The sequence below is a fragment of the Callorhinus ursinus genome, unplaced genomic scaffold (assembly GCF_003265705.2).
Source record: "Callorhinus ursinus isolate GAN/ISIS: 27379988/994484 unplaced genomic scaffold, GSC_fseal_2.0 scaffold7, whole genome shotgun sequence".
Taxonomy (NCBI): Eukaryota; Metazoa; Chordata; class Mammalia; order Carnivora; family Otariidae; genus Callorhinus; species Callorhinus ursinus.
This window is the reverse complement of record NW_027397069.1, coordinates 28,156,257-28,170,456: the sequence shown is the minus strand read 5'-3', so window position 1 is coordinate 28,170,456 and position 14,200 is coordinate 28,156,257. Positions and strand designations below refer to the sequence as shown.

Sequence of the window (14,200 nt, the reverse complement as noted above, 5' to 3'; positions counted from 1 at the left end):
TGGATCCACTCGAACTCTATGTACCCGGTGGGGAAAAAACAGATGGGAACTGTACTAGAGTCTGAAAGAAAGTTTGACTTGTAAGACATCTTTTGAATTATCCTTAATATTCTTTTTATGTTAAGCTCAGCGTAAAGCTTTTATAATCTAATTTGTAATGCTTTGTAGGAACTAAAAAGTCATCTTTGAGATATCTGTACTAACTTGCCTTAAGAAAATTGAAAATAATCCTAAAATAATTTGTTGACAATTTCCAAAGCTACAGCAGTTTGGAATAGTTTCAGGGGTTGTTAATGGGGGGGGGGAAGAAGTCTAAAAACAAAGCTCCCTCACAAGAGGATCTGAAATGTCCAATTAATCATTTGTCTTAAAGAACATAATTTTGTTAAGTATCTTTAAAAATACATCTCACATAAGAACACAACTGTGCTAATGAAAAAGATGTGCTTTTAATGAAAAACTGTGCTTTTAAAAACGGTATTAGTTACTAAACTAGAAATGTAGCTTTTTAAAGTGGTATTATTACAGAAATCATCAAGATGGCATGCTTCCTCTTTTTTTGAATCTTTGAAATGTTTTTTAAGTTCCATTTCTAAAAGAGGCAAAGATGTTAAAGCAAACTTAATTTTAAGCATTTTCCCGGCCATTTTTAAACTTGTTCAGTATTTGTTTAAGGTTAGAAAGTCATAAATTTCAATCAATATTACGCTGGCTCAGATTTTAAGTTGTTCATATTTATATATGTTCTTTACAGCAAAAATACTTCACCGTCCTTTACAAAGAAAAAGGAACCCCTAGTTTAATATATCATAGGACAAGGGTCAACAGAATGCGTGCCTAGAGGCCAAATAGAGCACATGACCTGTTTCTGGAAGGCCTGCTCTCCAAGAAAAGGTTTTACATTTTTAAAGAGTTGTAAAACATATATATTTTTAAAGAGTTGTAAATATACACAGGTGTTCAAAAAAACATACACACACACACACACACACACACACACATGCACATACATGCACACCCCTAGAGACCTTATGTGGCTGGCAAAATCTAAAATATTTACTTGAAAAAATAACTAAATAAAATATTTACTTTCTGGCCCTTTACACAGAAGTTTACCAACTTCCCCCCTCCCCCATCACAGAGTACAGAAACTGTACTGTGGCCTCATGTGTAGGCCACTGACCTCATACTACACTCTAAGCTGCCAAAGGTACTGAACCAGAAGATTAAGTGATGAAGCATGGGTGGAGGGTGATTTTTTTTAATACCTATTCTATTTACCGCTGAGGCAGACTACTAGAGTCTGAGATATAACAGCCTCAAGTTGACAATGTGACTTCAAGAAACTGCTCTACTCTAAATAATTGAAGATAACGGGATTTCAGATGGGGTGCTCATCTCACACCTGGGTTAAAGGAGCAGGAGAGGCCCTTTCATACACACTTCTCCCTCCAGCCCCTTCCTCCAGGTGCACTCTTACTCCTCATTCAAACCCAGATCAAAAGTTTCTTTCTCAACAAATCCTCCAAACCCTTCAAAGATAGCTGTACTCTTCAAGGCTTTCAGAACATTCTGTACAAAATTTTAGTATACAATTGATTGTAATGTTTAATTATGTTTTTGTTTACTTTCAAAAAAAGTTTGAATTCCTGGTAGCAAGGACGCTGTCTTGCTCCATTTTGGACCCCTCACATTTGGCAGAATGAATTCCCCATAGTGGGTGGGGACTCGTTTCCTGTGGCTACCCTAACAAATCACCATGAATGTGGTAGCTAAAAACAGAAATCACTCTCTCACAGTTCTGGAGGCCAGAAGCCCAAAATCAAGGTGATGGCAGGGCCACACTTTCTTTCTTTTTTTTAAGATTTTATTTATTTATTTGACAGAGAGAAAGAGAAAGAGCATAAGCAGGGCGGAGCTGCAGAGGGAAAGGGAGAAGCAGGCTCCCCGCTGAGCAGAGGGCACAATGTAGGGCTGGACCCTCCCCAGGACCCTCAGATCATGGCCTGAGCAGAAGGCAGATGCTTAACAGACTGAGCTACCTAGGTGCCCCTAGGGCCACACTTTCTCAGAAGTTCTAAGGGAGAATCCATTCCTTGCCTCTTCCAGCTTCTGGCGGCTGCTGGCATTACTTCAGTGTTCCTAGGCTTGTGGCCACATCACTCCAAACTCGGCCTCTGTCTTCATATTGCCTCAGCTTCATAAGGACATGTCATTGAATTTAGGGCTCACCCAGGTAATCCAGGATGATCTCATGTCAAGGTTCTTAACTGCATCTGCAAAGACCCTTTTTCCAATAAAGATAACATTCACATGTTCGAGAGATTGACATGGACATATCTTTTTTGAGAGCCATCATTCAACCCACTACAGTGCACGTTCGGTAATTAATTGTGTTCATTGTTCTTGCCTTAAATCCAAATAAAATAAACATACACTAAATAATGCCCCCCCCCAGAAAAATGGAAAAAGAAAAGCATCTTAATTCCTCCCCTTCTTTGCCAAACTCCTGTTTGAAAAGCAACCACTGAGGCACAGCCAGAAGCTTGAACAGCATTTTCTTGCTGAGCCCTAAGAATTACTCTACATGATGCCCAGCAGTGTATCTTTGGAGACCATTTCTTTACTTCTGGGAATAAAAGCCCAGAGTTATATCTCCTTCCCCACAAACTAATACTCCTGATCACATGGTAATTCTGTAAAGATGTTCTCTGGATGAGGTTCTGATCTCTTTAAATTCTTTACATATGGCCATGAATTATAATTTGACTAGAGTTGTACAAAGTCAAACTAATAAGAACTCACTCTTACCAGAAACTTAAGACCTAAAGCCTTATTTTTCAAGAATTTAGGTTCTGGACCTGTTATACATTGAATGTCTGTCTTCCCGAAATATTTATGTTGAACATCTAACCCCCAAGGTGATAAATGTATTTGGAAATATGACCTGTGAGGAGGTGATAAAGGTTAAATGAGGTCATTAGGGCTTTAATTACAAGAAGAAGAGATACCAGAGCTTGCTTGCTTGCTCTCTCTCTCTGTCGCTGTCATGTGGGGACACAGTAAGAAGGTGGCCATCTACAAGACAAGAAAAGTCCTCACCAGAAACTAATCCTGATCTGGGACTTCTACTCTCGGAACTGTGAGAAAATAAATTTATGTAGTTCAAGCTACCCAGTCTATAGTCTTTTATGAAGGCCCAAGCAAGCTAAGACAGGATCTAAACACAATCCTAAGCACATTATAAATACTCAATGAAAATTAGCTGATTTCCTTGACTATGATTATTCCCATCAGTTTATGATTTTATAGTAAGACTTTTCAGAAAACACTTGAACTATTTGGAAATCAAAGATTGCTAGGCTTTTCAAATTAAAGTTAAAAACTAAGATAATGATTTCAAAATTTCTATGAACTGTAACTAGGACTGAAAAAATTTTTCTGCCCAAGGTTTGCATTATTAACTGAAGACACCAATGAATTCCTATCAAAACAGAAAACTCACAGATTATCAAAGTGTCAGCAGTACATTATCCATAGGTTCATATTCTTAGAATAAAGCATCCCTAAGATACCTCACCATAGCAGAGCACCAAGATAATGAAAACTCACAAAAGAGAAATGTAAGAAAAATGGCAGCCACCTTGCTGTAAGATGTAGTGAAAAATCTATTTTTCCCTACTCTTAACACAGAGCAAGTTATATCCGGCAAAGGGAATCACATCTAAGAGGGAGCCCTTCACACTGTAGACATCAGAGATTTGTGTAACTATCACTAAAATGTTCCGGTGACAGCAGTTTAGTACAATTCTTTGTCAAACAGAGTAGTCTTTAGGAAATGATGCATTTTCTTTCTCACACGTTAGCACTATATGAGCTAAAAAGGTGGCAAGAACATGAAGCTGGGAAAGGACTATTGACCATCAGTCAAAGGTGCAGAGTATCTCCCAAACTGATGGGAGTCATGTAAGAAATAAAAGGAAATAAATATCACTTTGATTACATTCACAAAAGGAATTATGAAGGAAAAAATGACTAAAGAAATCATAATTAAGAAAAACAATATATAGAGTCATCATGTTACATGTAACTATTAAAAAGGAGAGATAATACAATGGGTTAAAAGAAAAACCTAGATACTGAAAAAGAGCACTCCTTTATAAAACAAAACAAAATTAAAAAGGAAAAGCTAATGACAGAATAGATTGGTAGAGTAAAATCAGATACATTTAAACTCTTCCTCAAAAAGAAAAAACATGAATGACAATGTTAATGTCAGTCAAGGATAAATTTAATCCAAAGGCATTCAATACAAAAAAAAGGATAATAAATTTAAGAAAAGTCATGGAATTATATATACCAAACAACACACAGGTAAATATGCATGCAAAGCTATCAAAAATTTAATGAAGACATAAAACAATAAAACTTTTAAAAACAAAACATGTGAAAGCTTCATGATAATGGATTTGGCAGTGATATCTTGGATATGACACCAAAAGCACAGGGAACAACAACAACAAAACAATAAAAGGGACTAAAGCAAAATTAAAAGTTTCTGGGCATCAAAGAACACTTCAACAGAGTGAAAAGGCAACCCACACAATGGGAGAAAATATGTGCAAATCATATATCTGATAAGGGGTTAATATCCAGAATATACAAAGAACTTCTAAAATTCAACAAAATCCAGCTAAAAAACGGCAAAGGACTTGAACACACACATCTCCAAAGAAAATACACAAATGGCCAATAAGCACATGAAAAGATGCTCACCATCACTAATTATTAGGAAAATGCAAATCAAAACCACAACGAGATGCCACTTCACACCTATGAGAATGGCTAATATCAAAGGAAAAACAATAATTCCAGAAAATAGCAAGCATTAGCTAGAATGTAGAGAAATTGGAACCCCTGCGCACTGCTGGTGGGAACGTAAAATGATGCAGGTGCTGTGGCAAACACTATAGCAATTCCTAAAAAATTAAAAGCAGAATTACAACAATATACAGCATTCCACTTCTGGTTATACAGTATCCAAAAGAATTTAAAGCAAAGACTCAAAGGACATTTGTACACACATGTTCCTGCGGTATAAATACAATTTAACATTATACAGCCTTAAAAAAGAAGGACACCTGGACACATACTATAACACAAATGAACTTCGAAGACATTATGCTAACTAAAATAAGCCAGTCACAAAAAGACAATGGTATGATTCTACTTATAGGAGGTGTCTAAAATAGCCAAACTCATAGAAACAGAAAGTAGCATGGTGGTTGCCAGGGGCTGGGGGGAGGGGAGTGGGAGTAGTTTAATGAGTACATAGTTTCAGTTTTGCAAAATGAAAAAGTTATGGAGATCTGTGGCACAACAGTGTAACTATACTTAACACTACTTAACTGTACACTTAAGAATGGATAAGATGGTAAATTTTATGTAACTTGTATTTTATTTATAAATTTACAGTAACAAAAATAAATTTTAAAACCCCAATGAAGATATAAAAATGATTAGAATACAGAACTCAATACACCACATTTTTAATTAATCCAATTTAACAGGAAAAAATGTTAGAACATAAAATAATTTAAAACAAATCATTAAACTCAATTTAACAGACGAAAAATGGAATATCACATTCCTCAACAGATACCTTTATTCAAATCTCTATAAAACATTTATAAAAATAAATCACAGAACAAGAATAGTTATTTAAATCACTGGAAAAGAGTAGTTATTTAAAAATGAGAATGTTTCAGGGGCATCTGGGTGGCTCAGTTGGTTAAGCATCTGCCTTCGGCTCAGGTCATAATCCTGAGGTCTTGGGGCTCCCTGCTCAGCAGGGAGTGTGCTTGTCCCTCTCCCACTGCCCCTTGCCCCACCCCCTTCTCATGTGTGTATGCTCTCTCTCTCTCTCAAAATCTTTAAAAAAATCAGTCTGTTTTACAAAGTTAGTCTTTGAATCAAAATTTAAATATAAATACAAAATGAAGACTTAAAAATAGTTAATACTCAGAAATTTAAAAACATAGTTCTAAAAATCCTTGACGTAGAGGCCACTTTTAGGCAAACAGGCTTGAGCGATGAATGTAGAAAGGGCCCACAGCAGGAAAGAATATTCAATGGGAAAAAGTCTCTTCAACAAATGGTGTTGGGAAAACTGAACAACAACATGAAGAATGAAACTGGACCACTTTCTTACACCGTACACAAAAATAAATTCGAAGTGGATTAAAGACCTAAATATGAGACAGGAAGCCATCAAAATCCTAGAGGAGAACACAGCAACCTCTTTAAACTCAGCTTGAACAACTTCTTAGTAGACATGTCACCAGACACAAAAGAAACAAAAGCAAAAATGAACTACTGAGACTTCATCAAGATAAAAATCTTCTGCAAAGTAAAGGAAACAATCAACAAAACTAAAAGGCAGCCTACAGAATGTGAGAAGATATTTGCAAATGACATATCTAACAAAGAGTTAGTATCCAAAGTTTATAAAGAACTTATCAAACTCAACACCACAAAACAAATAATCCACTTAAGAAATGGGCAGAAGATATGAATAGACATTTTTCTAAAGAAGACATCTAGATGACTAACAGACACATGAAAAGATGCTCAACATCACTTGGCTTCAGAGAAATACAAATCAAAACCACTAGGAGATATTACCTCACACCTGTCAGAATGGCTAAAATTAACAACACAAGAAACAACAGGTGTTGGCGAGGATATGGAGACAGGGGAACCCCTTGCACTGTTGGGAGGGAATGCAAACTGGTGCAGCCAGTCTGGACAATGGTATGGAGGTTCCTCAAAAAGTTAAAAATAGAGCTACACTATGACCCAGCAATTGCACTACTAGGTATTTATTCAACGGATACAAAAATACAGATTCAAAGGGGTACGTGCACCCTGATGTTTATAGCAGCATTATCAACAATGGCCAAACTATGAAAAGAGCCCAAATGTCCATTGACTGATGAATGGATAAAGAAGATGTGGTGTATATACATACAATGAAATATTACTCAGCCAGCAAAAAGAATGAAATCTTGCCATTTGCAACAGCGTTCATGGAGATAGAATGTATTATGCTAAGCAAAATAGCTCAGTAAGAGAAAAACAGATACCATATGGTTTCACTCCTATGTGGAATTTAAAAAACAAAACAGATGAACATACAGGAAGAGGGAAAAATGGAAAGAGGGAAACAAACCATAAGACACTCTTAACAACAGAGAACTGACAGTTGATGAGTATTTACGAGGGCTTTTGTTATGATGAGTACTGGGCGTTGTATGGAAGTGATGAACCACTGAATTCTACGCCTGAAACCAATACTGCACTGTACATTAACTAACTAGAATTTAAATAAAAAATTTTTTTCAAAAAAAGGGGGGCCCACAGTGACCCCCTGGCTGAAGACAGACAGGCCCATCAGGCAACACCCACCTCAAAATATTCATAGGCCCTAACTAATGAACGGGCTACTTAAAACTAGTCACAGTAAAAAAAAAAAAAAAAAAAAAAAAAGGGAAGATTCCATCCGTTGACACACCTCCGCATCTTCCCTCTTTAAAAACAGCCCCCACCTACTGCCTTACTGCAGACTGCCTCTCTGCTGTCCAGCCCTCCGCTCCCTTAAAGTGTAGTCAATAAACCTCAATCTCCTTTGTTCTGCCTCAGGTGAATGCTTTCAGCCTGCATGCCACTGGCTTCCACCCAATCATCACCTCACATCTGGGGGCCCCCATCCGATTGAGAGACACCCCATTTAAACACTATGCTTGACTCAAAGAAGAAATCAATAAAATTATAAACTAAATTATAATAAAATTACAATTAAAATCACAAAAACTTGAAACAATGAAAAAAGGAATAATTCTTCTCCAAAAAAGTACAGAATATAGCAGAGGATGTATTTCTAAATTCAATATCTTCATAGTTAAAAGGAGATTTATTTTTAAAAGAACTAAGCAAAAAAAGAGGAGAATTAAGAAAATATGAGCTAAAAGTCATGAGAGAAAATAAGTAAAAACAGTAGAAATGATGAAAAAGTTCAAAAGCTTTTTTTTATATTAGCATAATAAAATATCAAAGCAACTTATGGAACATTTAAGAAAAAAACTAAAAAAATAAACAGTATTAGGAATAAAAAACTTACAATGCTTTATGGTAGAACTGTAATTACATATCAAGGAATATTACTTGTTACCCTGAGCTAGCAAATTTAAACACTTATAAAACAAATGGGTACATAAAAAGATACAAAGATCATAGATATGCATAACAAATCAGTGACGGGCAGAGATCACAACTAACAGATTGCCAGAGCAGGGTATAGGGGGTGAGTGAAAGGCATAAACGTGGTCAAAAGGTATAAACTTCCAGTTATAAGTAAGTCCTGGGCATGTACACCATGGTAACTACTGTTAACAATAATATATTGTATATTTGAAAGTTTCATCACAAGAAAGAGAAACAACTATAACTGTGTAGTGATAGTTGTTACCTAGTGTTAATCATTTAGCAATATATACATACATCAAATCATGTTGTACACCTAAAACCAACAGAATGTGGTATGTCAATTATATCTCAATCAATTTTTTAAAAAGCAAATGGGCAATTTCCTAGCCAAAACTTGATCCAAAAAGAAGCTGAAAACTTTAATGGACAAATACACAGGAGAAATTAGAAAAAAGATTACATATCTGCCACTAGAAAAAATATTAAAACCATGACCCAATGGTTCACACCTAAGTATTAGCCTATAAGAAACAGTTTCATGGGGCGCCTGGGTGGCTTAGTCGGTTAGGCATCTTCCTTTGCTCAGGTCATGATCCCAGAGTCCCGGAATTGAGCCCCACACTGGGCTCCCTGCTCAGTAGGGAGTCTACTTCTCCCTCTGCCCTTCACCCTGCTCCTGCTCTCTCACCCTGCTCCTGCTCTCTGGCTCTCACTTTCTCAAATAAATAAATTAAATCTTTAAGAACAAAAAAAAAAAAGGAAAAAAGAAACAGTTTCAACTATAGCTAATGGAAAGACATGAGTATTTTCTCAATTTCTGTATCCACCAAACTATTTATACAAAAATATGATTCAGTAACAAGGAAAATATAGACCAATCCCACTTGTGAATATAGATGTATAATTCTAAGTTTCATTCTAATTTATCAAAGAGAATCAAACAAATTTATACAAAAATAATAAATTATGAAAAGGCAGGGTTTGATCCCTAATGCAAAGACAGCTCAATACTAATAAATCCTCTAATAAAATGCTTTATAATAGTCAACTAAGGAAGAAAAAAAGTTGATTTATCAGATGATTTTTTAAAATACTTACATAAAATTCAACAAGCAGTCCAAAAAAAAATAAATGTAAGGAAAGAAATCTAAGCATATTTAAGCTACACAGGGGTAGAAAGAAAATACTTATTTGAGATGAATATCCTACAAAATCATGTTTTTGAGACCAAAGACTTTAAGTTACAAGGCAACCAGGTAAACTAAATTCCAATGGGTAACAAGCCCCTTCACAGAAAAACAGGACATTCCCTTGGCCATGATAATGGAAAAAGAATGAATAGTCATAAAAGTATATAAGAAACAGAAAGCAGAATGGTGGTTGCCAGTGACCCAGGGGAGGGGGAAACAGGGAGTTGCTGTCCAATGGGTACACAGTTTCAGTTTGGCAAGATTTTTTTCATCATGTTCTGAAATCTTTCACACAACAATGTGAATATAATTGACATTACTAAGCTATAGTTTTAAACAGTTCAGATGGAAATCTTTTATTGTGTTTTTTACTGCAATAAAATTTTTTTTTTTTTTTTTTTAGAGAGGGAAAGAGAAGGGGGGAAGAGCCAGGGGAAAGGAAGAGAGAGAATCTTAAGCAGGCTCCATGCCCAGCACAGAACCTGACATGGGGCTCGATCTCACAACCCTGAGATTATAACCTGAGCCAAAATCCAGAGTCAGACACTTAACCGACTGAGCCACCCAACTGCCCCTCTTCTAATTTTTAAGCAGATTAAAAAAAAAAAAAAAAAAAACACAGTAAAATTGTAAGAAATTCTTAAAAGCTGAATGTGGGCTAGCACAGTCAATTAGTATCCCAGGAAGCCCATGATGCCAGGACATTCCACAGCCAATCATGCTGCTCTTTTGCAAGCCTCCTCCAGGTGCTAAGACAAAAGAATGAAAAAAGAACAAGAGAGCCCCCCCCTAAAAGGCGGTACAAAGGTAGACATCAGCTACCACAGGAACACAAGGATAAAACTTGGCGTCCTCCCAGACTCTACTATCAAATGAAGCAAAAGCCATCTGCCAGGGGAACAAGGAAAGTAAATACTCCAGCTCACTCCAGGCAAAGGCGAACTGCAGCTAGAGAAGGAGAAGGTATCTGCCTCCAGAAGAGAGACTCTGCCTATCTCTTTCCCCAAATTCAAAGAAAAGCAGCCACTGGATGAGAGACAGAGATCACACACATTTGACCCTGCAGTGAACATTAGCTTAAAACTCCTCTGCTCCTGGGGTAAGGCAGAAAACTTATCCAGGTCCAGAATTCTAAAATGATACAAAAAGGAAATCAGACATACTGATATACAGAAAACCTCACACAAACATTTAAGCCTGCCACTGACACAAGAGAGTCTGACTACTACAAGAAGGTACAGGCATGCTGTCAAAGTCTCAACTCAGACTTAGGTACACCGGGCTTGCCTAAGACTGTGGCTGGGGTAAGAAAACTGAGACCCCACCCACTCACCCATCCACAAGTCCACCCAGACTACTGCTGGGACAGAGGCAAAAGAACAAAAGGAGGCCCCCTGTCACAGTGGAGTTCAGAGCTGACTGAAAGTTGAGGGTATAGCAGGAACACCAAGAAGAAAAACTCTGACATTCCAGGTCTCACAGAAGTCTCAAGGTAAAAGCAATGCATTCCTGAAGGAAGCTCAAGTCTCTGGTGATGTGATAGTTCAAAAGGAACAACAAAGTAATAACTCAGCACATCTACTGACCAAAACGATTTATCTTCCCTCTTCACAGACACTAATATCTTACAGAATAAGAGACATGTCCATTTGTTAGCATAATTATTTACCTCAGTCTCTACTATTCTTTTATACATAACGTCACAGAGTAAATATTACAAGACACAAAAACAAAGGAAGTTATCCACCGTCAAGAGATAAAGCTATCAACATAATCAGATCCCAAGATGGTAGAGATATTGAAACTATCAAAGATACTTTAAAATAACTATGACTAAAATGTAAAAGAATCTAGAGGAAAAGACAACATGCATAAGTGGAGAAATTCAGTAAATTGAAATTTTTTTAAAGTGATATGAAAATGCTAAAGAAATAGCTTTATATCAAAGATAAAGAATTCTCTCAGAGTTTACAAAAAACTGGACACAACAGGAAGAATTAGTGAACTTGAAGATAAATCAACAGAAATTATTCAGACTGAAAACTGAATGGGGGGGGGTGGCAGTTGCAGAGGATCCAAGACCTAAGGGACAATTTGAAGTAGACTAATGTACTTGTCCAAATGGTCCAAAAAGAGAGAAGAGAAAAAAGGGGGCAGAAGAAATACTCAAAAAGATAGTGGACAAAAACCTATGAAAAATTAGAAAGGACAATAAACTACAGATCAAAGAAGCTAAGAGACCCCTAAATAGGATAATTACAAATGATAACAGACCTATGCACATTTGATTTCACTGAAGACCAAAGTTAAAAAATATATCCTGAAGGCAGACAGAGAAAAATAACATTACATATAGGGGAACAAAAATCAGAATGACAAAGGACATCTCTTCAGAAACTATGTAAACTAGAGGATAATATAGCATAGCAACATGTCTAAAGTAATGAATGGGGAGAAAACTGTCAAACTAAAATTCAAACCCAGCTAAAATATTTCAGCAACAAAGGCAAACAGACTTTCTCAGATAAACAAAGCTGTGAAAAGTCACTGTCAGCAGACCTGCATTTCAAAAAATATTTTCTTTAGGCAAACATAATATGATACTAGATAGGAATTTAGAAGAAATACAGAATCCTTGAAGTATAAAAAAAAAAAATCAGTAAATACAAAAAAAGACCTTTTATTCTGATTTGTAATCCATGTTAAAGGGAACTAAATCTTTAAGAGAAAGCAATACCTAGGAAATATATGGTTTATAATATGTATAAGTTAAAACATATTAAGAAAATAGCATAAACAGTGGGAGAGAAAAAAAAGGGGCAGTATACTGTTGTAACTTTCTGACATCATACAGGAAGTGGTATTGTATCATACGACCATGAGAAATTAATGACATATATTGTAAACCCTACAGTAACCACTAAAAATATAAAACAAAGACATGTAATTACTGGAGATAAAATTGACTACTAAAAAATAATCAAGCCCCAAAAAAGTCAAGAAATGGAAAAATAAGAGCGAAAAAGCCAGGTGAGACAAACAAAACAAATATCAAGTTAGTACATCAAAACCCAATCATATAAAAATAATGTTTAATGTAAACAAACAAATCATTCCAAGTAGAAGTTGGAGACAGTAAGATTGGATTAAAAAGTTACACACAATTATATGCTGTCTATAAAGGAAAAACGGGGATATTACATGATGATAAAGGGGTCAATTCACCAAGAAAATACAATCCTAAATATGTATGCACCTAATAACAAAGCTTTCAAAATGCATAAAGCAAAAACTAATAGAACCGAAAAGAGAATCAGATTAATTCATGATAGTATTTTAAATACCAAACCCTTCCTTCCCCAATAACTGACAGAATAAAGAGAGAAAACAAAATCAGCTGACAATACAGAAGACTTGAAGGACATTATTAAGCAACCTGGCTCATTGATATTTATAAAATATACACCTAATTAACATTTATAGAATGTTCCATCCAATAATGACAGGACACATCGTTTTCAAGTGTACGTGTAATATTCACCAATACAGACCATATACTGAGTGATAAAAGAAATCTCAGAAAACCTTTAAAGAATCAAAATCATACATACTCCAAAAACCATGCAATTAAACTAGAAATCAGTGTCAGAAAGATAGCTGTACCAAGTATTTGAATATTAAACAACACAATCCTAAACAATCCAAAGTCAAAGATGAAATCACAATGGAAATTAGAAAATATTAACTGAATTAAAGTTTAAAAGAGCCATGCTCAAAGTAAAATTTATGGCATTATATCCTTATGTAAGAAAAGAAAAAGGGCGTCAAATCAACACTCTTAAGCTTCCATCTTAAAAAAAAAATTTAAAAAAAGAACAAAATAAACTTGTGACAAGCATAAGGAAGGAAATAATAAAGGTCAGGAATCAATGAATTAGAAAAAAGTAAAAACTGGAGAAAAAAATTAATGAAACCAAAAGCTGGCCCTTTCAAAACATCAATAAAGTAATAAACCCCTGGACAGACTTATCAGGACAAAAGGAGAAAAGTGACAAGTCACCTACATCAAATTATAACAAGTCATCAGTACAGATCCTACAACTGTTAAAAGAATAGGACAATATAAACTTTATGCCAATAAGTTCTGTAATTTAGATGAAAAAGCTAAATTCCTTCAAAAAACAAAGATGTTTCATTCATAAATGAACATATAATCTGAATAGCCCTATATGTGTTGAATAAATTGAATTTATAGTTAAAAGCCTTCCTGCAAAGGGAAAAAGAAAAAACAAACAAAAAAACCCTCTAAATCCAGATGGATTCTCTGGTGAATTCTTCCACACATTTAAGTTAGAAATAATTCTACACAAAGTATTCAAAAAAAAATAGATGATACAACACTTCCATTGTTATTTTAGGAGGCTAGGAATAACGTAAAAGCAAAATCAGATAAAGATATTAAAAGAAAAAATAAAAAGTACTGAAAACTATAAATACATATTTTAATTCTTAACAAAACATTAGAAAATCAAATACAGCTATATCTAACTAGATAATGCACCAAGAACAAGACTTTTACAAGTAATGATTGTCTGGCACAACATTTAAAAATCAAGCAACACAATTAATTCACTATATAAACAGACTAAAACAGAAAATCGTATCATCTCAATAAATATAAAATAGCCAAAAACCTATAAAAGTACTTAGAACTAAATTTAAGAGAAAACAACCATTACAAGTAA

At 35.2% G+C, this 14,200-nt stretch overlaps 1 protein-coding gene across 6 annotated transcripts in view; it reads right to left on the bottom strand.

Annotated features, from left to right (window-relative positions):
* The window catches only part of KLF12 (KLF transcription factor 12), a 407,535-nt gene that overhangs the window by 380,710 nt on the left and 12,625 nt on the right, over nt 1-14,200 (bottom strand). The gene's annotated exons all lie outside the window — the stretch shown is intronic.